The 23,967-nt window shown below is 41.7% G+C and overlaps 1 protein-coding gene across 1 annotated transcript in view; it reads right to left on the bottom strand.

The window, feature by feature from the left end:
* The window catches only part of celf1 (cugbp, Elav-like family member 1), a 178,506-nt gene that overhangs the window by 39,834 nt on the left and 114,705 nt on the right, over positions 1–23,967 (bottom strand). The gene's annotated exons all lie outside the window — the stretch shown is intronic.

Raw genomic sequence — 23,967 nt, forward strand, 5'->3', positions numbered from 1 at the left:
TACAAGCAGCAGGCAGCAGCAAGAGTGTGTGTGCGCTGGGTCACCGTCTGCATGAGCAGGAGGAGGAATTTATGGGGAAAGCAGCGAGTTATCAGCAAGAAATCCAGCACCTGCAGAGCCAACTCAAAGACAGACGGGAACAACTGCATGGAGCTCTGCAGCAGAAGAGGTGATCTTCTCTCTCTCTCTCTCTCTCTCTCTCTCTCTCTCTCTACACACACACACACACACACACACACACAGAGACACACAAATACAGACGCTCTCACTCTCTGTGTGAATAGAGGGATGCAGCAGAAGAGGTGAAAGCAGTAGTGGAGCAGCTGTCACAGAAACACAGACCAATGACAGACAGCAGAGAGAGTGAGAGGAGGTGCTCTAGACAAGCTGGCACAGCTGTAGTCTCATCTGTCTAAATGTTCCATGCACTCTACTACTGGTGCGCTTTCATAATTACGTTTACTTTTCGGCTCTTTTAATCCCAGTGTCCCTGAACTGTAAATTATTGCAGTTTGTTTTTAGTATGGGGTTTCTAAGACAGGTATTCCGATTGGAATTGGTTGGATACTCGTTATTCTAAATATATTTTTTTTACTAAATTATTTGAATTTGACAATTTGCACATCTTAAGGGCCATTCAGAATGAATGTATTTTTTTGCGTCTGTCTGTGCTCTTTTGTAATTTTTTTTTTTTTTTGTAAAGATTTGCTTGACCAGGGCTATTCAACTTCATCTGCAAATGGGCCAGATGGAAAAAATCTTCTGTGTCACAACCTCAGTCTGACAGCCCTCTCCTTTCTGTTATCTGTCACTGTTTTTGTCTGCCATGCGCTCTTCTGACCCTGCCCGCTTGTTTCCCCTTGCCGCACTTCCTCGTTTAGACCTTGTCAGGTTGATCTACACCTGTCCCTCATGTGTCTCCCTTTATATATTGTGCCTTCTTCCCTCTTGTGTTTGTCAAATCGTTTTGTGAAGTTGGCTTTGTTTGTAAGGTTTGTTAAGTCTGTCAGTTCCTGTTTATATCCTGTTCCTGTTTTCGGTCAGTCCTTGTTGTTACTTTGCTCTTGTTTACATTAATCTGTTTTCTCTCCCCCGTGAGAGTTTTATGTTCATTTTTGTTTCCTATTTTTAATAAAGTTTTCATGTTCACTCATTCCTGCAATTGGGTCCTCCTTCCTGCTAGCATTTGTGACAGAACGATTCGGCCAAGACGGGACTCAGCATGAATGAGTTTGTTTTACTTTAAACCCCGTTCCCTGTCTCGCAGTCAAGGTCCCGCTGCCTAGCGTCCTTTTGATCTCCGTCAGGGGAACCAGTCGGTGAGGGAGTATTCGCTGGCATTTCTAGCATTGACCTTGGGCTTGGGCTTTAACCTGGAATGCCTCATTGGTCTTTTTGTGGCAGGCCTGGTTGAGCCCATCAAGTCTTGTATTCCTGTTGGGGGTGAAGGAGGGAGTCTTTCCAAGACCATAAAATTGGCTTTAAAGTGGGATTATTTTATCTCAGCCTGTGTCTCGGAAGGCTCTCTCTCTTCATCCCAGCCCGAGGACAGCGATTCCCCCTCACCGACGGTGGGTGCTGCAATTGCTCTTCCCATCACTCAGAGGAGGAGGAAGAGACGGAGCTCCACACCTGAGCCCGCGGCTGCCCACCAGGAGGCATCCGAGTGATCCCACTGCTGACTGTAAGGAGGTGGCGGCCGCTCCCACTGCTGACTGCCAGGAGGCAGTGGCTGTTCCCATTGCCGACCACCAGGAGGCAGCGGTCGTTCCCACTGCCTACCACCAGGAGGCAATGGCCGTTTCCATGGCAGTGCCTCTGACTGTCCGGAAGAGGAGGAGGAGAAGAAGGGCCCCTGCTCCCCAGTTGCTGCCAGTGCTCACGGCCACGGTGTCCGTTCCCCCATTGTTGCCAGCACTCACGGCAACGGAGGCTGTTCCCCTGTCGCTGTCAGCAGTGATGGCCACAGAGGCCGCCACACAGTCTGACCAGTTCCCTGCGGCCACCACACAGTTTGTCCAGTCCCCTGTGCCTGGCACTCAGCCTGATCACTCCCCAGCGGCCACCGCTCTGCCTGTCCAGTCCCCAGCGGCTGCCGCTCCTTCTGTCCAATCCCCAGCAGCCACCGCTTTGCCTGTCCAGTCCCCAGCGGCCACCGCTCCACCTGTCCCCTTCGGCTGCTCAGTCTGTTCAACTCCCTGGGGGTGCCACTCACCCAGTCCAGTACCCAGCAGTCACTGCCCTATCTGAACATGTCCTGTCCCCTGTGGCTGCTTGTACTGACCAGTCTGCCCAGCCCTGTGAGGTCCCTGCCCAGTCTGGCCAGCCCTCTGCGGTCCTCACTCAGCCCTGGCCTCCCTGTACATCCAGGTCTCCAGGTTCTCCTCCGGCTCCACCATGGCCTTCTGGTCCACCTAAAACCTGGCCCAGATCATCCCCCTGGTCTCCCCCACCCACCCTCCCTGGTCATCTGTCCCTCGGCCTGGCCCGTTCATTTCCCCTGGTCTTCCCCACCCACCCCCTCCTTGATCTGTTTTCTGCCCTCTTGGTCCTCTGCCCACTCCCTGGGCCAGTCCATCGGCCCTGTCTGCCAAGAGGCATCCAAACCTTTCTGTTATCTGTCAGTGTGTTTGTCTCTGTTTTATGTTTTTGTCTGCCATGCGCTCTTCTGACCCTGCCCACTTGCTTCCCCTTGTTTAGTCCTTGTCAGGTTGATTGTCTCCCTCTATATATTGTGCCTTCTTCCCTGTTGTGTTTGTTGAATCGTTTTGTGAAGTTGGTTTTGTTTATAAGGTTTGTTAAGTCTGCGGTTGGTCTGTCAGTTCCTGTTTGTCAGTTAACTCATTCCTGTGATTAGGTGCTCCTTCCTGCTAGCATTCCTGACATTCGGGGCACACGGGCCAAGCCAGGATATTTTGTTATCGAAAAGCTTATATGTACAGATATTGTGTTATAGCGGGCCTTTAATATTTGTTTGCTATATAAATAAAACATCTGTGTTCTATAGCTTTAATTAATTTATTTTTTATCATTAGAAATATTTCCACATAGCAGGAAATTCTGGGGGAAAAATACAGGTAAATTGAGACAAAAAAAAAAAATGCTTTCAAAATTGGTCTATTACAGAAAGAGTAAATTAGACTGTGGCGGAACGACCCACCACTCCCTCTCATCAACGTCGCTCCGCCTCTTAGGGCCATCCTTCAGCCAGGCTCACGACTGGAGTTGGGCAGGAGAAGAGAAGAGGTGCATAATTAATAAGCCTCGATAGGGCGGTGTTTGAGGAAGACAGGCCGCCAGCAATGTCGCCACCCCATTTGCCATCAGACCCCACTCATGCCTGGGCCACTCCATGGACACACTCCCAACGTTCACTGAGCAACCGTTTCACCGCGAGGATGCCTGATCCCCTTTTGTTTTGGACACAATTTCCCCCTTGACATTTTTGGACATTTTATGTTTATTATCATTTATCAATAAATGCCTCTCCGAGCCATGTCTGTCTCTTGCTCACCCTGCCACAGTGGTGGAGAATGCAGGCACTTTTGTGGGCAGAGACTTCTTCCTCTCATTCACCGGTTAGATGGAAAGCCTGGAGTGGCCACCCAGCTGCAGCAAAGGGTAAATATTATTTACAGTTTTTCTCAATCGATTTTACGCATTTCTCTAAACTCAGGTCACTGCTCTCAATACAATTAATACAGCCATCTGAACACTTTGTAATTGTCCTAAACAGATTGTGCATTTTTCTTGATTTTCCTCATTTTCTCGAAACACTACATACAAATTTCTCTAATCTAAAATTCATGCTTTTAAAACAGTTAACACAAACAACTAAATTAAAGTCATACTCTCAAATGCACGTCAGGTTGTCAAATGCCTTCATATTGATATCTGCTGTGTTAGTAATGCACACTAAATTTTTCACACAGCTGTCATGACTTTGGTATCTATAAAAGGAGTCAAATATGAAAATTCAGAGCAAACAAACAATGAGGAAGAAGAAGAAGAGGAAGAACAACACAAAGAAGAGGTGCAAAATGAGAAGAGGTAGAGTGGGTAAAGGAAGAGAAAATAGTAGGAAGAAGAGATGAGAAAAGGGGAAGGTTATCTCAACTCTTTCAGGGGTGAGCACTGCATTGAAAGAGTTGAGGAAAGACCAAATGGAGATGGTGTAATGATGGTGAGCAGAGAGAAAGAGGACAGCGGGGTGGAAGAGTAAAGAAGACACAGAAGAGGCTCAAATGATCTGATAGTTCCTCTAATTTAGAGTATCATATTATGAATCATGTTCTCTCTGAGACACACAAAGTGTTTGGCCTAATGTGAGCAGATCTACAGTGACTTCAATCTCAACAAAAAAGAAGAGGGAGAAATACCATTCCTCTGCATGCCAGTCAATCAGTGTCCACAATTACTCTACCATCTGTGCTTATAGTGCTACCTTAAGTCCACACAATTTAGCAAGACTAAATTTTTGTTAGTTGGTTGGTTTTTGTTTGTTTCTTTTTTTTTTACAGTAAACTTCTTCATCATCCTTCCAGAGGAAGAGCAAGAACAACATTTTATGAAAACAGATGGAAAAAGGTCTTTGTTGTGGATTTTTATGATAAATGTGTTATTTCAATCATAGAGTTGTGTGTCTATAGCTGAAAATGTTATGAATTCAATAGAGAACACATCTATAGTTTTGATATTAGTATTTAATTTTAATAAATGCATTATCAGAAAAGAATATATTGCTTCATTACGCAGTGAAATTGAATTGTTTTCCAAAACTGAGTGTCTGTTTTGTCCGCTGTGTGAATTGTTTTGAGAGCACTGATTATAGTTTGGAGAAATTTATAAAATCTGTAATAAGCATTTACCCTGCGGTTGGTTGAGGCTGTCATATTAATTCATGCTTTCTCTGTTCCCACCCGGGTGCGAGCGAGAGGGAGAGCTGGCCCTGAGAGATATCCCCCAGACACCCAGTCCGTAGTGCCTGGTTGAGGAAGTAGGCTGCTTCCTGTGTGGGCTGCTAAAGAGTGTGCACCTCCTGATCTGGACTCCATGGTTGGATACGAGCATGGGAGGAGGTGCCGACAGGGTGACACTTGTGGTGTTATGGGGGGGGGGAGTGACAGAACAACCCACCCCTCCCTCTCGTCATCATCGCCCCGCCTCTTAGGGCCATTCTTCAGCCAGGCTCACGTCGGGAGTTGGGCAGGAGAAGAGAAGAGGCACGTAAATAATAAGCGTCGTTGGGGTGGCATTTGAGGAGATATATATATATATATATATATATATATATATATATATATATATATATATATATATATATATATATATATAGTTGTTTGTTTATTTATTTATGGATGAGTTAAAAGTGCAAGAAAGTGCCTAGCAAAAGGGACCTCCTTCAAGACCTTGTGAAATTGCTATGAGATGCAAAGAGTTTGCATTGCTGTTATATAGACAAATAATGGCCACTTTGAAAAATATTAGGTAGTTTTGTTTAAAAAAAATTGATCACTGCATAATTAGCATACTTTTGTTTGTGTTGTTTCATTGTTTTGATGAATTTACTGTTATTCTAAAATTCGGAAAACAGTAATATAATGAATGAATAGGTGTGTCTAAACTTTTGACTGGTGCTGTTTATTCATATGTGCTACAAAAAAGCATACACATAATATGGGCCAGTCTGTACCAGACTGGACAGAGAAATGTTAGACAGTCAAGGCAGGATACGTTGGCCAGCTGAGGACAGACACAGTGTCACACACAAACTCACACAAACACACACTCTAAAGCTCAGATCTGCTCTTCTCTCTGGACTGCTCACTTCATCCTCACAAACTATGACACACACTATTCTTGTTCAGAATTTGTGCCATGTCCAACTCAGCTCTGCTCTACTTCTCACAGTGTACTCGCCCATTAAGCTCTCAGAGTTGCTCTCTCTCTGTGCTCAACCCCACATCAAAGCTTATTTTTAAGTTTCCTTTCCAAGCCTGAGTGTGTAAGCGAGGTTTTAAAATGTCAGCTTTGATAGATCACTAAAATGCTTTTCCTTCAGAGGGGATGTTTGTGTTTTTATGTATGCCAGTTTGTGAGATTGTTTGTGAAGAATTTTAAAGAGAAATTAAAGTTCCTTTATTGATATTCATTATTTATGTGTATACAGTATAATGCGCTGTTCACCCATCTGCTCCATCCACTTGATCTGTTTGTTTTGAATGTCACTGAAATGTCATCTGTGACCCAAAACTCAATGAATGGAGGGATTGTTGTTCAGGAACAGATGTGGTATTCTTTGTGGTGATTCACCAAATTCACCAAATTATTCTAATCTAATGATGGCACAATATTTTTTTAAGTATGCTATGCCTATTTCACAGATGTCTAAAACTCGTATGACTTTCTTCTATGGAACACAAACAAATATTTTTTTTGAAGGATATATAATGTGTGTTCCCTATCTGTCACTCACTTGACGTTGTGTCGATGTAGTGACACTAGGGGTCACTCTTGGGAGCCCGAGACACCTCTAGTCTTTGATAAAAGGCCAATGAAAATTGGCGAGTGGTATTTGCATGCCACTCCCCCGGACATACGGGTATAAAAGGAGCTGGTATGCAACCACATTCAGATTTTCTCTTCGGAGCCAAACGGTCATGCTCATTGAGCTGAATTCTCACGACTGTTCATTCACCTCTGCTTGATCTGACGGTGCATTTCAGCGGCTTCTCCCTCCTCTGCACTGGTGCACTGCAGAGAATGCCCCTGGGCGCTTTGGCAGAAATAAAAGAGTATATTTCTCTAAAAGAGCGGCACACGCGGGACGTCTTTTTAAAGGCGTGTCTTTCTAAAGATGCTTTTCCGATTGTGCATTATTCCTGGTTGCACTCGTTATCTCTCACCTTCTGATGGTCACGATCACTGTCTTTCGTGTCTGGGCACTGCTCATGTGGAGACAGCGTTCGTGGATGGTCATGTTCTCATTGCGAGGACATGTCCATGGCAACGTTGCGGTCGCGGCTCGCCTTCGTAAGAAAGCAAGCCACCCCAGAGGCTCCCCACCTCAGTCCTTTTACCCACGGGTATGAGGCCAGTGCAGCTAACACTGGGGGCGATTTGGGGAACCCAATGGGACCGCCTCCACCGGGTATCCCCCGCGGACCTCCCATTCCCCAGCACGCTCGTCTGCCCCGATCGGGCTTCCGGATGAGTCCACCGGCTCGTCTCATGGCGAGTTCGACCCCTTATTCGGAGCCCGCGAAAGTGATGAGCTCTCGAGCGCAGCATCGGAGAGCGGGTTCGTCCAGTCGGAAGCCTCAGCTGGGCTCCTCCCTTCAGGGACGATAGCCCAGTCACAGGCTGACGCGGAGATGACGTCATGCTTTCCCGGGCAGCCGTGAGCGTCGGCTAGAGTGGAACCCTCTGCTCTTCCCTGAACCCTCGCGGCTCAGTGATTGGTTCATGGGCTCGCGGCGCTGCTCAAAGCCGCGCCCCGCCCCCGTTCCTTTCTTCCCGGAAGTGCACGAAGAGCTGACAAGGTCATGGGAGGCACTTTTTACTGCCCGGTCCCGATCTTTTCAGCTTCCCCGCCCTCACTACCCCCGATGGTGGGGCAGCCAAGGGCTATTCGGCAATCCCCCGGTGGATAAAGGCGCTCGCGGTGCACCTGTGCCCACAGAGCACCGCCACCTGGCGCGGGTGCCCAAAGCCCCCGTCCAAGGCCTGTAGGTTTACGTCGTCTCTAAAGGCCAAGGCCTGCACGCCATGGCTCTCCTGCAATTCCATCAAGGCGCTAAAGGAACTGCACAAGGGCAGTTCCGCCCCGGGATTGATGCAGGAACCGCGCTCGGTGACCGACCTCGCTCTCCGAGCGATGGAGGTCATGGCACGGTCTCTTGGGTGGACGATGGCCACACTAGTGGTCCAGGAGCGCCACCTTTGGCTCAACCTGGTCGAGATGGGCGAGGCCGACAAGACACGGTTCCGAGATTCCCCCATTTCCCAGGCGGGGCTATTCGGCATCACCGTCGAGGACTTTGCCCAGCAGTTCTCGATGGTGGAGCAGTAGATGGATGCTAGCCAGCATATCCTGCCCTGGCGCGGCTCAAGATTCCACACCCCGTCTACTCATCGCCAAGGGCGTCCCCCTGCGGTGACTGCACCGGCTCCGCCACAGCCCACCCCTTCGGCCCGGCCCCGGCGTGGAGCCCACCGCAGGAAGCAGACGCCACCCGTCTCGCGGCCGCCCAGAACCCGTGAAAGGCTTCAAAGTGCCCTTGAGACGGGCGACCCAGGGACAACGAAACCCGCTGCTCTGGAGCTGGTAAGCAGATCTCTCCTCACCACGACGCAGTCGACGGTAAGTCCTTAGGGAAGCACGACCTGATCATCAGGTTCCTAAGAGGCGCCAGGAGGCTGAATCCCTCCAGACCGCACCTCGTTCCCTCATTTGGACCTCTCTGTAGTTCTTCAGGGTCTACAGAGAGCCCCCTTTGAGTCTTTGCAGTCAGCCGAGCATAAGGCACTCTTCTTGAAGACTGCCCTCCTGACTGCGCTCACTTCCATCAAGAGGGTAGGTGACCTGCAAGCGTTCTCTGTCGGCGAAATGTGCCTGGAGTTCGGTCCGGGTTACTCTCACGTGATCCTGAGACCCTGACCGGGCTATGTGCCCAAGGTTCCCACCACCCCTTTAGGGACCAGGTGGTGAACCTGCAAGTACTGCCCCAGGAGGAGGCATCCCCAGCCCTGTTGTCGCTGTGTCCAGTGCGCGCTTTACGCATCTATTTGGATCGCACGCAGAGCTTTAGAATCTCTGAGCAGCTCTTTGTCTGCTTTGGTGCACAGCGGAAAGGAAGCGCTGTCTCCAAGCAGAGGATCGCCTACTGGCTCATTGACACCATAACTATGGCATATGTCACCCAGGACATGCCGCCCCCATTAGGGCTACAAGCCCATTCTACCAGGGGTGTAGCAGCTCCCTGGGCCCTGGCCAGGGGTGCCTCTCTAACAGACATTTGCAGAGCAGCGGGCTGGGCAACACCCAATACCTGTGCAAGATTCTACAATCTCCGGGTGGAACCGGTTTCGTCCCAGGTAGTAGCACGCAACACAAACGGATAAGCCCGGGATAGCTGGCCAGGTGTATCGCTTGCACATAGTGCTTTCCACCTCCCTTGGAGCTGAAGACGTGCGCCATTAATTCCCAGTAGTGTTCACAAACTTTGTTCCCTGGTTGACTTCCTCCGAGCCCTGTGGCAGTCGAGTCTTCGGAGAGATTCGCTGCCGGCCCAGTACACATGCTAACTAAGAGCCCTGTTCTGGGGTAGGTGCTCCGTGTGTGGCGGTTCCCTGTAAGGCTAACCTAACCTGGCGGCCCAGTCGGATAATCCCTCTTTTTTAGGGAGTGGAAAAAAGAAGGGGAAAAGAGGCCACGACTGGGTTAAGCCTGTCTCTATCTTTTGGGTAGTCGACTTGTCCCCAAAAAGGGCCGTTCGACACTCATAAATATGTTGGGGGAGGTTACGTGTCTACCTGGTGTGCTGGCTATGAGGCACACAGTAGTCTGCCCACCACACCCCGCCAGTTCACGTAAGACAGTTTAGCCAATTGTGGCGTTTCGTATAGGGACCGGGGGAGTGGCATGCAAATACCACTCGCCAATTTTCATTATCAAAGATCAGAGGTGTCTCGGGCTCCCAAGAGTGACCCCTAGTGTCACTACATCGACACAACGTCTCGTTCCCTCCATCAGGGAACGGAGGTTACACAAGTAACCATGACGTTTGTCCATATAATGCAAGTCAGTGGAGTCCAAAACTTTCAAGCTCCAAAAAGGACATAAAGGCAGCATAATTTAATCAATACGACTCTAAATTTAATCTATGTCTTCTGAAGTGATCATGAGAGAAGCTCGATTACACTTCCTCATGCTTGACGCATGCACAGAGCTGTCTGCACATGTATACGGACTATACATGCTCTCTGTCCAGCGTGCTTACACTTTTTTAATGATTTTTCAAAGGCTCATAAGAGTTATTTCTTTGGGAATCAGGATACAGTGGCAGCGCTGTATATTGTGCCTTGTAGATTCAAATGAAACAGATCATAAGAGTTTATTTGTTTGCTGAAAATCACAGTAGGAAATGTATTTTATGTATTTAGTACGGTCCCAATAAGAACCGGTTATCGGTTTCTAACCCTATTGTTAAGTGATGAAGTTCCAGAAATGTCTATGACAGTAAGATATAATTTCATGCATTTATTTCCATCTTAGAAAACAAAACAAAACAAGATATAACAATATAATGCTTTATTAACATTTACATTAACAAACAAAGTCTTCCATAGTATAAAAATGGAAATGCACTAAAATAGTACCAATTCAAGGAACATTAAATGTTTCCCAAAGTCTAAGTGGGAGTTTGACTAATTAAGAGAACTAGTCCCCACAAAGGTTGCATTTTCATTGCAATGGGCATTAAATCTCTTAAAATCTCATCCTCCACAATATTAAACTGCCAGTACACTGTAGCTATTCGCTTTCCTACATCATGAATCATGAGGCAGTGTTCATGATCGGCATCAGAACACCAACACCACCATCAATCGGTGCTTTCAACTCCACATGAAAAGCGCTTACAGAAAAAAACATCTCATTCTGCATTTTGGTGATGGTTAAACATTTATGTGCTTGTGAGGTATTGAAAATGCACCTTAATTAGGCTGAAAAATACTTTATTTCTATCACAACTCCCATCTGGGCTTGTTTTGTACATCAAATAGTGTTAAGAGGTCCATTCTCCATCATTTTATCACACACACTAAATCACTGCTGTGTGTGTGTTGTGAAGCGTGCATCAGTGTTATGACTCTGGATGGACACATCGCAAAGGTCACATCGCCCTTACAACCAGTGTTTATGATGGTTTATGCTGTATTAACTGTAAATGCATTAATTGCGATTAAGAAAAATTAATGTGTAAAACTTTTTTAATTAATCGCATGCATTCATACGTTCATTCTGACAGCTCTATATAATATTGATCATTATAAATAAGGACTTTCAATCAAACCTCTTCAATCAAAGTATCGTCATGGGACCCCCTTTATGCACAAAAATTTGACAGACTCACATATTGCTCCTCTCCCCAGCCTCTTAAATATTTGTATCCCCCAGGATACTAAAACCTTTTTAGGGTCAACAAGAAAAGCAACAGCAATTTCAATTTAATTTCAGATATATCAACTTAATCTTATTTCCTTAGAATTTCTCACAAACTATGGGTAGTTTGCAGTGCAGTATGAGGGTAAGTGAGAGGAAAAAACAGCGTAAGCCCTCAGTCAGGCTACATGGCTTTTGAGATACGGAGAGGTGTAATCTGTGACAAATCTGTGCTGCTTGCATTGGTTCTGCAGGCTTCTGAAACATTAGCTTCCAATCATAAAGAGATTAGTGTGTGGGCTCTGAGATTCTTTTTCTTTTTTTAAGAAAGAGAGATAAAAAGCTTGGATATATTCTCAAATGTCAAAGTCAGAAAAGGAGAGAGAAAGTGAAAGGGAAGACAAAGGAAGAGAAAGTGATGTAGATTTATGAACATATGTAAATTATACATGTGCGCTTTGTCAAATGATATAGTCTTCTCCCTTGTATAATTATGGGCAAATGATGTATCCTTGGTGTCATTTATTGTATAATTCATTTGCTGAGTACTAGACATCCCAGCAGTGTTGAATGACAACTCTGTGTGGCATCAGTGCTGTGCTGCAGGTCAGGGGTATAGTGGTAAACTGAATCCAGGGCATTGCACACAGAGTGCCCCCCCACTGTTAATGCCTATACTTCTCCCTTCAGTGAAGTTTACATCTGTCTCCATAAACCTGTCTCTTTTCTCTTTCTGAACATCTGTCACTCTTGTTTTGCAGTTAGTATGCATAGGGGACAGGCTCTCACATGACTAAAGCTCTCATCTGTTTTGTACTTTGTTCTGTTTTGTATCACTCTGTCGAGTCTACTGATAAGACTGTCTTGGGAACAATGAAAAAAATGTCAGATTTACAAATTATTGCCTGCAAAAAGAGGCTTGTCATTCTCCCATTGTGCAATCTTTTTTTTTTTTTTTTTTTTTTTTTTTTGCAGCTGTGGTTTAATTGTTCTTGTGGCATTGGATGAAAGGGGGTCAAATTGTGTGGATCTGAAACAACAGAGAGAAAGAGCACATTTAGATATATATTATTGTTGTGTTTGTTCTCTATTTTCATAGTAGTGTGTTGAAGAATTCATGTAAACAGGGTTTTTTGTTTTATTATTTGAACTTAGATGGTGATTTTAGTATAGCTGACAGCTCAAATAAATGTATAAATGTACACACACACAAACTCTCTTTTTGTGATTAGTGGACACATATAATGCATCAATGTATTTATTTATTTTATTTATTTTTTGTTAAAGAAACTCTAACACACATGCAAATACATGAGTAATGACTAGCAACCATAAAGACACCTTTGATTGAATTAATGACCCGTGGCCCTCTGACCGTAGCATGCTTAATGACTCTCAAGTTTCTCTGGGTACAGATGGGTTGTGACATGTTGAAACACTATTTTAGCCCCAAGTCATTCTGAGTGAGCTGAGACCTGTGTTCTGGTGCTTGAATTACGTGCTGTGTGTTGCTTTGCATTGCCTCAGGTCAGAAAAGGTGCTGATTTATTTTTCACGTAGCTGCAGTCGAAGATACTTGACTTAAATAGTATGAGGACAAGCTGCTAATTTGTCTGTCACACACAGATAATGTCTGCTGTTGTCTTGATGCAGTACATAACATTCAGAGCACATCCTTCTCTCACAAACTGTCACACGTGTGAGCATAGGTTTGTATTCATGTGTGTGTGCATATACAGTATTGACCCATATGTTGATCAGTTTTAGTGGTGTGGATGAATCATCCTTCATTAAGTGAAATCAGTTACACACCACTAATGAATTACATCAGGGCTTGATATATGTGTGTGTGTGTGTGTGTGTGTATTGGATTAATGGTGCTGAGTGGCCATTTGTGCAGCCTAATTTAATGCAAGCTTTGTAATATACAGAAGCAAAGTGAACAGATGAGGCTATAAAATGTACAGCATATTATACTAACATATTGTGGATGAGGGTCCGATATTATACTGTGCTCAGGGCTAAAATGCAACCAAAAGTGACAAAAAATGGCCCAAATATTTCAAATGTGGAGACAAAAACTTTCACACCTTGTGAAATTTCTTTTTTTTTTTTTTCTTCAGTATTTTAAATATTTCGTGATATTTTATTCTAGACTATCTAGTTACGGATTTAGTAACTCTGTAGACACTGTAGTGACTTGTCACTGTTAGCTCTATCTGTATTCATTGTCTCAGAGGTGAGTGTTGTCAAATGTGTTGCTAATATGAAGTGGTATTTCACGAAAAACGCTTTTCTTTGAACACTGAATGTGATTTAACACTCCCAGTAACTCCAAAACTTTAAATAGCAATTCTATCAAAATCTACCCATGACGGTAGACAGTAGAGAGCTGTATAATCTTTCATAGGGACCAGCCAGTTACATTATATAAAATGTATACTAATGTATTTATTGTTATATCTTGTGCATTATTTACATCTACTTTTGTATTTGTTGTTGATTTCTTAATTAACAGCCACAATCGTTCAGATTGAGAATTTATTTAAAGGAATATTCTGGGTTCAATACAAGCTAATCTCAATCAACAGCATTTGTGGCATAATGTTGATTACTCCAAAAAAGTATTTTGACTCGTCCCTTTTTTCTTTTAAAAAAGCAAACATTTAAGTTACAGTAAGGCACTTAAATAGGAAGTGAACTGGGCCTGTCCATAAACACTCAAATACACACTGTACTCAAAAGTATAGCTACAGAACAAGAAATAAACTATACATGTTAACATGATTTTAGTTTGATAAATCGCTTACCAGCCTTATCTGTGAAGTTATTTCCAATATGAGGAACACAGGGTTTACCATTATTACGTCATTATGACAACAAAGTTGTAATATTGGATATAACTTTACACACTTAAATCATGTTAACATATATGCTGTACTGTTTTGTCTTGTGGCTATACTTTTGAAACAGTGTATTTTAAAGTGTATCACCCCTTACATCATTTTAACCTACAACCCTTTAACCACTAGGCTACAACACCTTTAGAGAACACCACAAGAAGCCATTAGGTCAACTAGTGTTGTCAAAAGTACTGGTACTTCAGGACCAAGTGGATACTAAAATAAAAAAGATGTAACGATACCAGTGTTTCTGCAGTACCGGTAGTACCGAGCACCGACTCTATCTTACCAGTGCACAGTAAGACTGACACACGACTGCTTTAATGTGCTCACAGGCTTATTTTGAATGCATGCTCTGTTACTCCTTGTACACTGAAATGGACAATTAATCAAATTAAAATCGTGACATGTTCTAGTGTGATTTATTAAACCGCTAAAGGCTGCAATCTTACTGTGGACAAGCTGCGTACTTTAAATAAATCCGACCACTCATCCACTAGAAACTCCACAGACATTGAGAATCATTCACGTTGTATGAGATGACAGAGCAGAGCACTAATCAACTGTGAACCACGCAGCACATGTAAGATATATATTTATTTAATTAGAATCACAGCAGTTGCGCTTTAATCTCAGCTCAGCTTTATTTCACATTTAAAACAACAGAGTTGACCAAAGTGCTTCACAGTAATACTATTAATAGCATAACATTTAAAAATGACCACATACACAAACACCAGTAATCTAAAACCAAACACCCCAAAACTGTGTCCTACATTTCATTTGTCAGACTCAAAGGCCAGTGTGAAGAGATGAGATTTCAGCTGTGAAGTGAACTGTTTATTCGGAAAAGTGAATCATCTGGCAAAAAAACACGTCATAATAAAAGCACTATTCAAAATAAAATCTAGATGCCTGAAATTGAAGAAATTTAATATAAATATATTACAACTGTATAGTAAAATGTAATATTCACTGTAATAATAATAATAATAATAATAATTAATCAAAATATCACAAACAAGACAGCTGTTGAATAAAAGTTTGGTAAAAAAAAAAATACAATGACATGTTGAAAAGTTATATGTTATATGTTCACTTGTTAAAAGTTTTAAGAATTTATTGATTAGACACCATTTTGATAATCAAATTAAATTCACTTTAAAAAATGTTCTGGAAAGTTCTGTAATTAAACTATAATTATTAAAATAATTATTAAATAATAAAAAATAGCTAAAGTGGTGTGTTCAATAGCACATTAAAACAGAAGCATATTTTTGCTGTGGTATCGAAATTGGTATCGAGAACCGTAAAATTTCTACTGAAATTTTGGTACTGTGACAACAATAAGGTCAACATGTCCAAACACTGACATCAGTCATTCATCATTGAATCACAGCTTGGTTGACCTGTAAGGGCAGCATACTGATGTTACAGAGAGTACATACAGTACATGACATCATTCAAAGTGGCTGTTGAACACAGTGACGCAGCAGAATATACCACAACCTAATTAGCCGAATTACTATTGCTCACATGTACAAACCAAAGTCCCAGTGCAGTGTTCACAAAGTACTTTCCCAGTACTCTTTCTCTCATTCCTTTTTTAATTTATTTTTGGAGACTTTGATGCTTAAACCAGCCTGGTCAATACTCGTCTCTCTCTCATCTTTCATCTCTTGGCGTTCACCTCTCAGACGTGTCATTCATTCCATCACGCCCACTTATGCCCTTCTCCAATCTCTTCTCCCCTCTCTCTTTTGGCAACTGGGTCATGTGAATGAGAGCGAAAGCAAACACTACCAATCGATTAGAGGGTGAGAGAAGGGCCTGCAGAAAGCATTATGTGAATGATTACTTATTTCTGTCTTCTTATTTTCAAGAAGGATGGTATTATAGCAGAAAAACCCTGTAAACAGTCAGAAGGTTTACGTAGCTACAGTGGGTTTTTACGTAATTAAGCTACAGTCTTCATCTGTCTGTCAAAGTATACATTACACAATGCATAATCAAATATCTGAAGCAAGGATGCTGAGTACTTTTGAAGCATGAGCACAATGCAGAGACCAGCTGTGGTCCTGTTAATGTGTACAATATGCATGCTGGATGAAGCTGAGCTACGACTACATAATCAAGGTCTGTTAGTCTGACTATGCAAAAATGGATGTATGATTTCAGTCAGATTAAATTGTTTACGTGACATTTTAAAAAGACAACATATTGTTTTAGTCCAACTGAAATCAATCTTTTACAGTGCACGTAAAAGTATATCGGGTGATCCGAATATCCATACTTCCCTACTATATAGTATGCCAAATGCAATATGCCAATAGAGTAGTATGTCCAAATCCTCAATATTCATAAAACAGTAACTGAGAAATACCCAGATGAACTGCTGTTTCCGGCAAGATTCTGAAGTGTGGATCGAGTGGACACTTTAAGATCCCATAATCCTTCGGGAGCTGAGAAGATGTCAATTTCAAAATGCTAGATTTAAAAGAACGGTGGTGAACTGCAAGTTGGATGGCTCTTTTTAACTGTATATTTACCAAGAAAGTTGTTCCTTGTGCAGTGGTGCTTGTTTACCAAAACCCGAGTAGATTTTTTCCGCTGTTGTTGTTGTTATTACGTCATACTGTATGTTCAGGTCACGTGTCGATACCAACATCCCCAGATGAAGTATGTCCGGAATTTATTCATACTACTCATATGTATACCTAAAGAACATGCTGTTTGACCAGCGGAGCAGTGTATCCTTGATCAAATACAGTACATACTCTGACAGTACCTGATTTTGGACTCAGGGTTTGTCTTAAAATCTGCCTGGCCATTGTGTGTGCATTGATCAGAGCCTAAAGCCAAGTGCACACTACACAGCTTACAGTCACGCCATGCAACTAAGGCCCCGTTTCACCTGACATCAAGATGCTATTTGTGTGATCCAATCACATGTGGTCATCCCTAAATACAGGTCTAAACGGGGTCTAAAACGGTTTGTGATTGGATCACAAAAACCACATACGCATTTGGTCAAAAACGCATGTGACCACATTACATTTGAGGTGTAAACACTAATCCGTCCTGTATATGTCCCGGCAACAGTGAGGTGTCGCTCCTTACCTTTTAAACAACTGCTGTGCTAAAACTTTGCAGATTACGAGCAGCTTTAAAAGGAATAAACCATCCAATCAGAAAATTTAAAAAGCGGATACATATACTAACACGAGAGCTTCATGGATCTTTTTTAGTGTGTCTGAAATCAAAACAGATGAGATGCACACCTGAAGCTCCTCTAATGCAGGTAATCCACTAAAATAATGGATAATTCTGCGTGACATTTTGCTTTTGTAATTATATTTAAATTTAAACCGCATCTGGGAGAAACAGCACACCGTTTTTTCGTGCTTTCTTTGTGTTTTCTGACTTTGTTGCACTTTATTATCACGCAGTAACACACTAACACAGCGATTGATGTATGTCATCATGAAATTAGAGACCCTCCCCTTCAAATCCAAACACAAGTGGTCACAGGAGATGCATTTAAGTGACCAGGTGTAAACAGCGATGTGTCTCATCTGACCACATGTGATCGGATCATCCGAAACGCATCGTAATTCCAGTTGGAAATGGGGCCAAACAGTCTTTTGTTTTGTGTCGTTTTGGTTTGCACATTACATGACTGATTGCAGACTGGTGTATCAACTACACTACCATTCGTCACCTACTGAGGCACTGTGTACACCTGGTATTACAGTTTTTCTCAGTCGATTTTATACATTTCTCCAAACTATAATCAGTGGTTTCAAAACAATTCACACAGTGGACAAAACAGACACTCAAATTTGCAGAACAATTCAATTTCACTGCGTAATGAAGCAACATATTCTTTCATGATAATGCATTTATTAAAACTAAATAATAACATCAAAACTATAGATGTGTTCTCTATTGAATTCATAACATTTTCAGTTATAGACCCACAACTCTATGATTGAAGTTTTCATAAAATGCCTCTAAATTTCTTGTTGTTCCTGCTCTTCCTCTGGAAGGATGATGAAGTTTACTGCAAAAAAAACAAAAAACAACAAACAAACAAAAAAACAGCAGTCTTGCTAAATTGTATGGACCTAAGGTAGCACTATAAGCACAGATGGTAGAGTAATTGTGGACACTGATTGACTGGCATGCAGAGGAATGGTATTTCTCCCTCTTCTTTTTTGTTGAGATTGAAGTCACTGTAGATCTGCTCACATTAGGCCAAACACTTTGTGTGTCTCAGAGAGAACATGATTCATAATATGATACTGTAAATTAGAGGAACTATCAGATCATTTGAGCCTCTTCTGTGTCTTCTTTACTCTTCCACCCTGTTGTCCTCTTTCTCTCTGCTCACCATCATTACACCATCTCCATTTGGTCTTTCCTCAACTCTTTCAATGCAGTGCTCACCCCTGAAAGAGTTGAGGAAAGTGCTCACCCCCTCCTATTTACTCTTCCTTTACCCACTCTACCTCTTCTCATTTTGCACCTCTTCTTTGTGTTGTTGTTGTTCTTCTTCTTCTTCCTCATTGTTTGTTTGCTCTGAATTTTCATATTTGACCCCTTTTATAAATACCAAAGTCATGACAGCTGTGTGAAAATTTTAGTGTGCATTACTAACACAGCAGATATCAATATGAAGGCATTTGACAACCTGACGTGCATTTGAGAGTATGACTTTAGTTAACTGTTTTGAAAGCATGAATTTTAGATCAGAGAACTTTGTATGTAGTGTTTTGAGAAAATGAGGAAAATCGAGAAATATGCACAATCTGTTTAGGACAATTACAAAGTGTTCAGATGGCTGTGTTAATTTTAGTGAGAGCAGTGACCTGAGTTTAGAGAAATGCGTAAAATCGATTGAGAAAAACTGTAAGATATGTTTTGGATGATCCGATCACAAGTTTACAAGCGGGAAACATCACTGTACATCTTGTCATCTCTTTTAATCACTTGTGTTCAGATTTCGAGGGGAGAGACTCTGATTTCATGAGGACATGCATCAATAATTACATCTGTGTATTACTGAACGTGAACATAATAAAGAGCAAAAAAGAAAAAGAAGAGAAAGTGCTAAAAACAGGTGCACAGTTTCTCTTAATTATTTGCAAACATGACATTTAGAGTAAAAATCTGAGAATTCTTATTTTAGTGCAGTACCTGTAACTGAGCTTCAGATGTGTGTTCTCATATCTGTGTCCCTGCATGTTGGTATCAGACACACTGAAGAATTTAGTGAAGTTCTTGTCCGTGCACATTTATTCGCTTTTTAAAATGTTCAGATCGGACGGTTATTTCCCTTTAAATCTACACATAACCTGCTAAGTTTAAACTCTTGATTTATTAGGCTGTGCTCCACTGCTGTGGCACTATGAGCCCAATGTCTGAATATAATTGAAGTGGACAAATCTCAAAACCGTTTGGAACCTGTTACAGCTGTCTTTAGCATCGTCCCATTTCAAACAGACCTTGCTTTCCTCTTGCGCTCTCCCTGTATTTCATTGGCTTTGGCTCATTGTCGGTCTCTCTCTCGTCAGATTAATTGTCATTTATTTACAACTTGTAGGTTCAAGCATGGAGGTGCAGTAATGGTGATGGTAAATTGTCTGTTTGATTGGACTGTCAATTCTTGTCAATAGTGTGTTAGTGACATATCCTTACTGTACAAAAACATAGTGACCACGGTCAATTTTATAGTCAGTCTGAGTAGAGATAGATCAGTCATTTAGATAACTCTCATTTTTTGTGTAACTGTTTTAACTTTTACTTTTATTCATTTAGCATACACTTATATCCAAAGCAGCCAGTGCTGGATAGATTACTTCTGAAAAATGTAATCAGGTACTGATTACAGGTTACACAACAAAAATGGTAATCAGTAATGTAATCTATTAGAATACACTTTTAGGTGATGTAATCGGATTACTTACTGCATCTTTGGAAGTCAGGACTTAAAGGTAATGCAATCAAAACATATTCATGTAATCCATAAAAAAGCAACTGTAATATGATTACACACATTTAAACATTTTATTTGATTTTTGTAATCTGAAGATGTAAAACAGATTACATGTATTCCTTTACTACCCAACAATGAAAACAATTTACAAATGAGAATAACATTAGCTGAATCAATGAATCCCAGGAAGAATGCAAAATACAAGTACAGTAGTGCTAACATACCATGGCGTACAAACAATGCATCTGTACAGTAAGTGCAGAATAGTGGAGAAGGATTTTTAACTATAAGGTTACATTTTTTATTATTAGTTAATCCATAATGTATCATTAACTAACAATGACCAATATTTTTAAATGGCATTTATTAATCTTTGTTAATGTTACTTGAATAAAACTGTTGTTCATTGTTATTCCAGGTTAGTTCTTATTGCATTACCTAATGTTAACATATACAAATTTTATTTAAAAATGTATTAGTAAATGTTGAAATTAACATTAACCTACATTAACAAATGCTGTTGAAGTATTGTTCATTGTTATTCATGTTAAAAATTGGAAACTTACTGTAAAGTATTACCTTTCAGTATAATAAGACTGAGTTACCTGTAAGTGTTCCCAGAAGAATTGTATCTTCAGATGTTTTTTTGATCATTGAAAAGGATTCTGCTGTTTGGTGAAGCCTGAACCGTGTTCCAATTTGGTTTGAATTTACACACATTAGCAACATGTTTCATTCAGTGTTTCTGAGGTAAGTGGTGTCTGGGATGGTGAGAGAGGAGATGAGTTTGAGTTAGTCGGTTTGACACTTAATGAGTTGGCCAAAGATGAGTGTGCAGTGTATTGACGCAGGCAGACATAGGAGTGGATAGCAGCTTAAAAACCTATGATAATAACACAGACCAGCATCCCACTAAGTAAAGGTCATTTACAAAGATGACTCGTCACTTAAAAGTGGGAGAGAAAGAGAGATATGAAGCTTGTCACAAACCTTGTGTGTGTGTGTGTGTGTGTGTGTGTGTGTGTGTGTGGAGGCGATACTGTGCGTTAACAGATGGTCCAGCTAATTGATCTGTCATTACGACAGTTATCCACCTTTTTTTCTGTTCATGTTTGTGCCTCAGAACATTTGCAGTTAATACCTGTTATTATTGCACAGCTGAGCCCTCAAAAGCACTATGCGAACCCATTGCTATTGACTGCAGGGTACAAAGGACTGATCAGAGATTTGTGTTTGTGCATGTGTCGGTGTGTATTTTGAATGCTTGTGTACATGTTTTGATACTTGCTGAGTGTTGAGCTCTCATACAGCTGAAGTGGACTTGATGATTTTGAACATGTAATTGTTTATTAGTTAAAACTAAAAATCTGACAAGGACAAGATACCATTGGGGTCTGTTCACACAGAACATGTTTTTATGACATCTGTCTGTGCTATTTTTCAGTTGTTTTCCTACGTGAACATGCGCTAGTTGGACATCTTTGACTATTGTGCCACGACTCAGGAGCGTTGTGTCTTTTAAACACTGTGTCAAGTTAAAAGTTCTGCAACTTTTAAAAATGTGTCTTGAGACACCTGTGTTCTGTCATCATGATCACATGGGTAGTCAGCATGTTGTTTCCAAGAGTTCCTGTATTAGGATCAGCCACATTATGCTGACTCACTGGGAAGCGCCATCCCCAATCAGACATTTTTGCATCGGCTCCAACGTGTTTACCTTCCCCTGTGGCGTGACCGGAAGACCCGGGTTTGGATCCCATGTTAAGAAAAACAGGAAGTAATCACGTTCGTATAATCAGTGACGAGCGCAATTCGGAGGTTGCATTTTTCCCTCTAACATTACATTTTTACTCCACTGATGGTTAGGTTTAGGTTGGAGGTTCAGTTTATAAAATATGCATTTCTCTTCACTGTATTACAGCTTGTACAGCTAAAAACAACTTGCATCATAACTCGCTTTTGGCTCCCCTTAGTGGACATGGAGCTCATACATGCCTAAATGGTCAACAACACTTGCCGCTCTCGCCATTGGGGGCAGTGTTTCAAATTTTGGTAAGCACGGACCGATTTTATCTAAAGAAAAGTCAACCTACTCATTCTGATTTCACTGTGAGATCAGTCTGATTCTGTTCCAATTCTTTGCGCTGCATATATCTTTTTTTAATGCAAGAACACATTACGTCTGAACGGCCACTAACAAGACACTCCCTTTTAGGGCAGAAACATAATTTAAGCAAGTACATGATTTGCACAATACTTGCTGACAAGTACTGCATTCACATACTTGCGCAGAGTATGGTTCACCCTTTAAAGAGCTTAAATTTGTTAGGAAAGCCTAGCTATTCTGGTCTCTCTCTCTCTCACTCACTCTCTTTGTCTTTCTCAGAGAGGTGGAAGGTGAATTAGAGGTGGTTTGGGAGGCAGCTACAAGGGAGAGTCAGCGGTTAAGAGAGGTTGTGTTGGGAAGCAGCTTGCTGAGTTCAGCCACTATGGCTCCAGTCCTACGCAGCACTTCTGGCCATTCTCCTGCTAGGATCCCCCATGTCGAGGATCATTTGTCCAGTACGATGCCACCTCCCTTCACCTCTAGGCAGAACCATCCTTTACTCCACAGCCACATGTTTGATTCTGACTCTGACCAGCACCAAAATCCCTCTTCTGATGAGAGTGAAAAAAGCGGTCGGGGCTTGTTATCCTAATTTGTTCATATCCTCGATAAGTGTTTTGAGTTCATTATTTAATTTACCTGAATGCTTAATGTATTTTCATGTACAGTGCATGAGCCCATAAATACACATATTTTCTCTTTACTATGAAAAATGTGCTTTAATGTTTTTTATCCACAGATCATGTATAACAGTCTTTTCAGTGTAAATTAGAGTTTGCTAATAATTATTATTCTGTTGAATAGGACAATGTTACAAGTTTTTTTTTTTTTTTTTTAGTTACCAAACTATTCATTTCAGAAAGGTTTTGTGACAGCACAGTGGTTGCACACTATAGCACAGGAAATTCTATTGCACAAGCCACATGATGAATGATAGATCAACTCTCCCTCGCTCGCTCGCTCTCCTGGATGAAGTTCTAGCACAAAAGAATGCACTCTGTAGTAAGATTGTCCCTCATACTGTACTGTCCTTTAAGGACAAAGTAGGTGCCACAGTGTTCAATAAAAAACTAAAAAGAATTCCATTCCTATTTGCAATTTTGCAAATAAAAAAAACATTGAAAAATTAAAAAAAGTATTTTACTTTTTACATTACCTTTTATGCCACTTTGCATTCTAAAATGAAAATTATTCCATAAAATAAATGTATGTTTTTTCATATGTTTTCTGATGTTTAATTGGTTTTAAGCAACATCTTATCAAAAAACTCTGATATTACCCTCTTCTTGAGGAGAGAAATCATAATTCCAGTAAGGCTATTGTAATACACACCTAATTGGATCAAATAAAGTGTCTGATTAATGGAGCATAATTAGGGCAGTCCAGTATTTGTTTCCATAATGGGACAGCACTTTTTTTTGGAGTACATAAAACAAACCTCATTCAGGACATGGTTTTTATCACTAGGTCACAAAACAAAATCTGCAGCCTGTGTGAATGTGTGCTCACATGCTGTAATTAAAGGTAAATTAGGGCAGTGGTTCCCAACCCTGTTCCTGGAGGCCCTCCAACACTGCACATTTTGTATATCTCCCTTATCTGACACACCCAATCCAGGTCAAGTCTCTACTAACGAGCTAATGAGTTGAATCAGGTGTGTTTGATTAGGGAGATATCCAAAATGTGTAGTGTTGGGGGGGCTCCGGGAACAGGGCTTGAAACCACTGAATTAGGGGGATGTTATTGGAAAATGTAGCAGACCCTGCCCGAATGATGGCCAAGACTTGACTGATGA

This window comes from Myxocyprinus asiaticus, chromosome 2 (assembly GCF_019703515.2).
Source record: "Myxocyprinus asiaticus isolate MX2 ecotype Aquarium Trade chromosome 2, UBuf_Myxa_2, whole genome shotgun sequence".
Lineage (NCBI taxonomy): Eukaryota > Metazoa > Chordata > Actinopteri > Cypriniformes > Catostomidae > Myxocyprinus > Myxocyprinus asiaticus.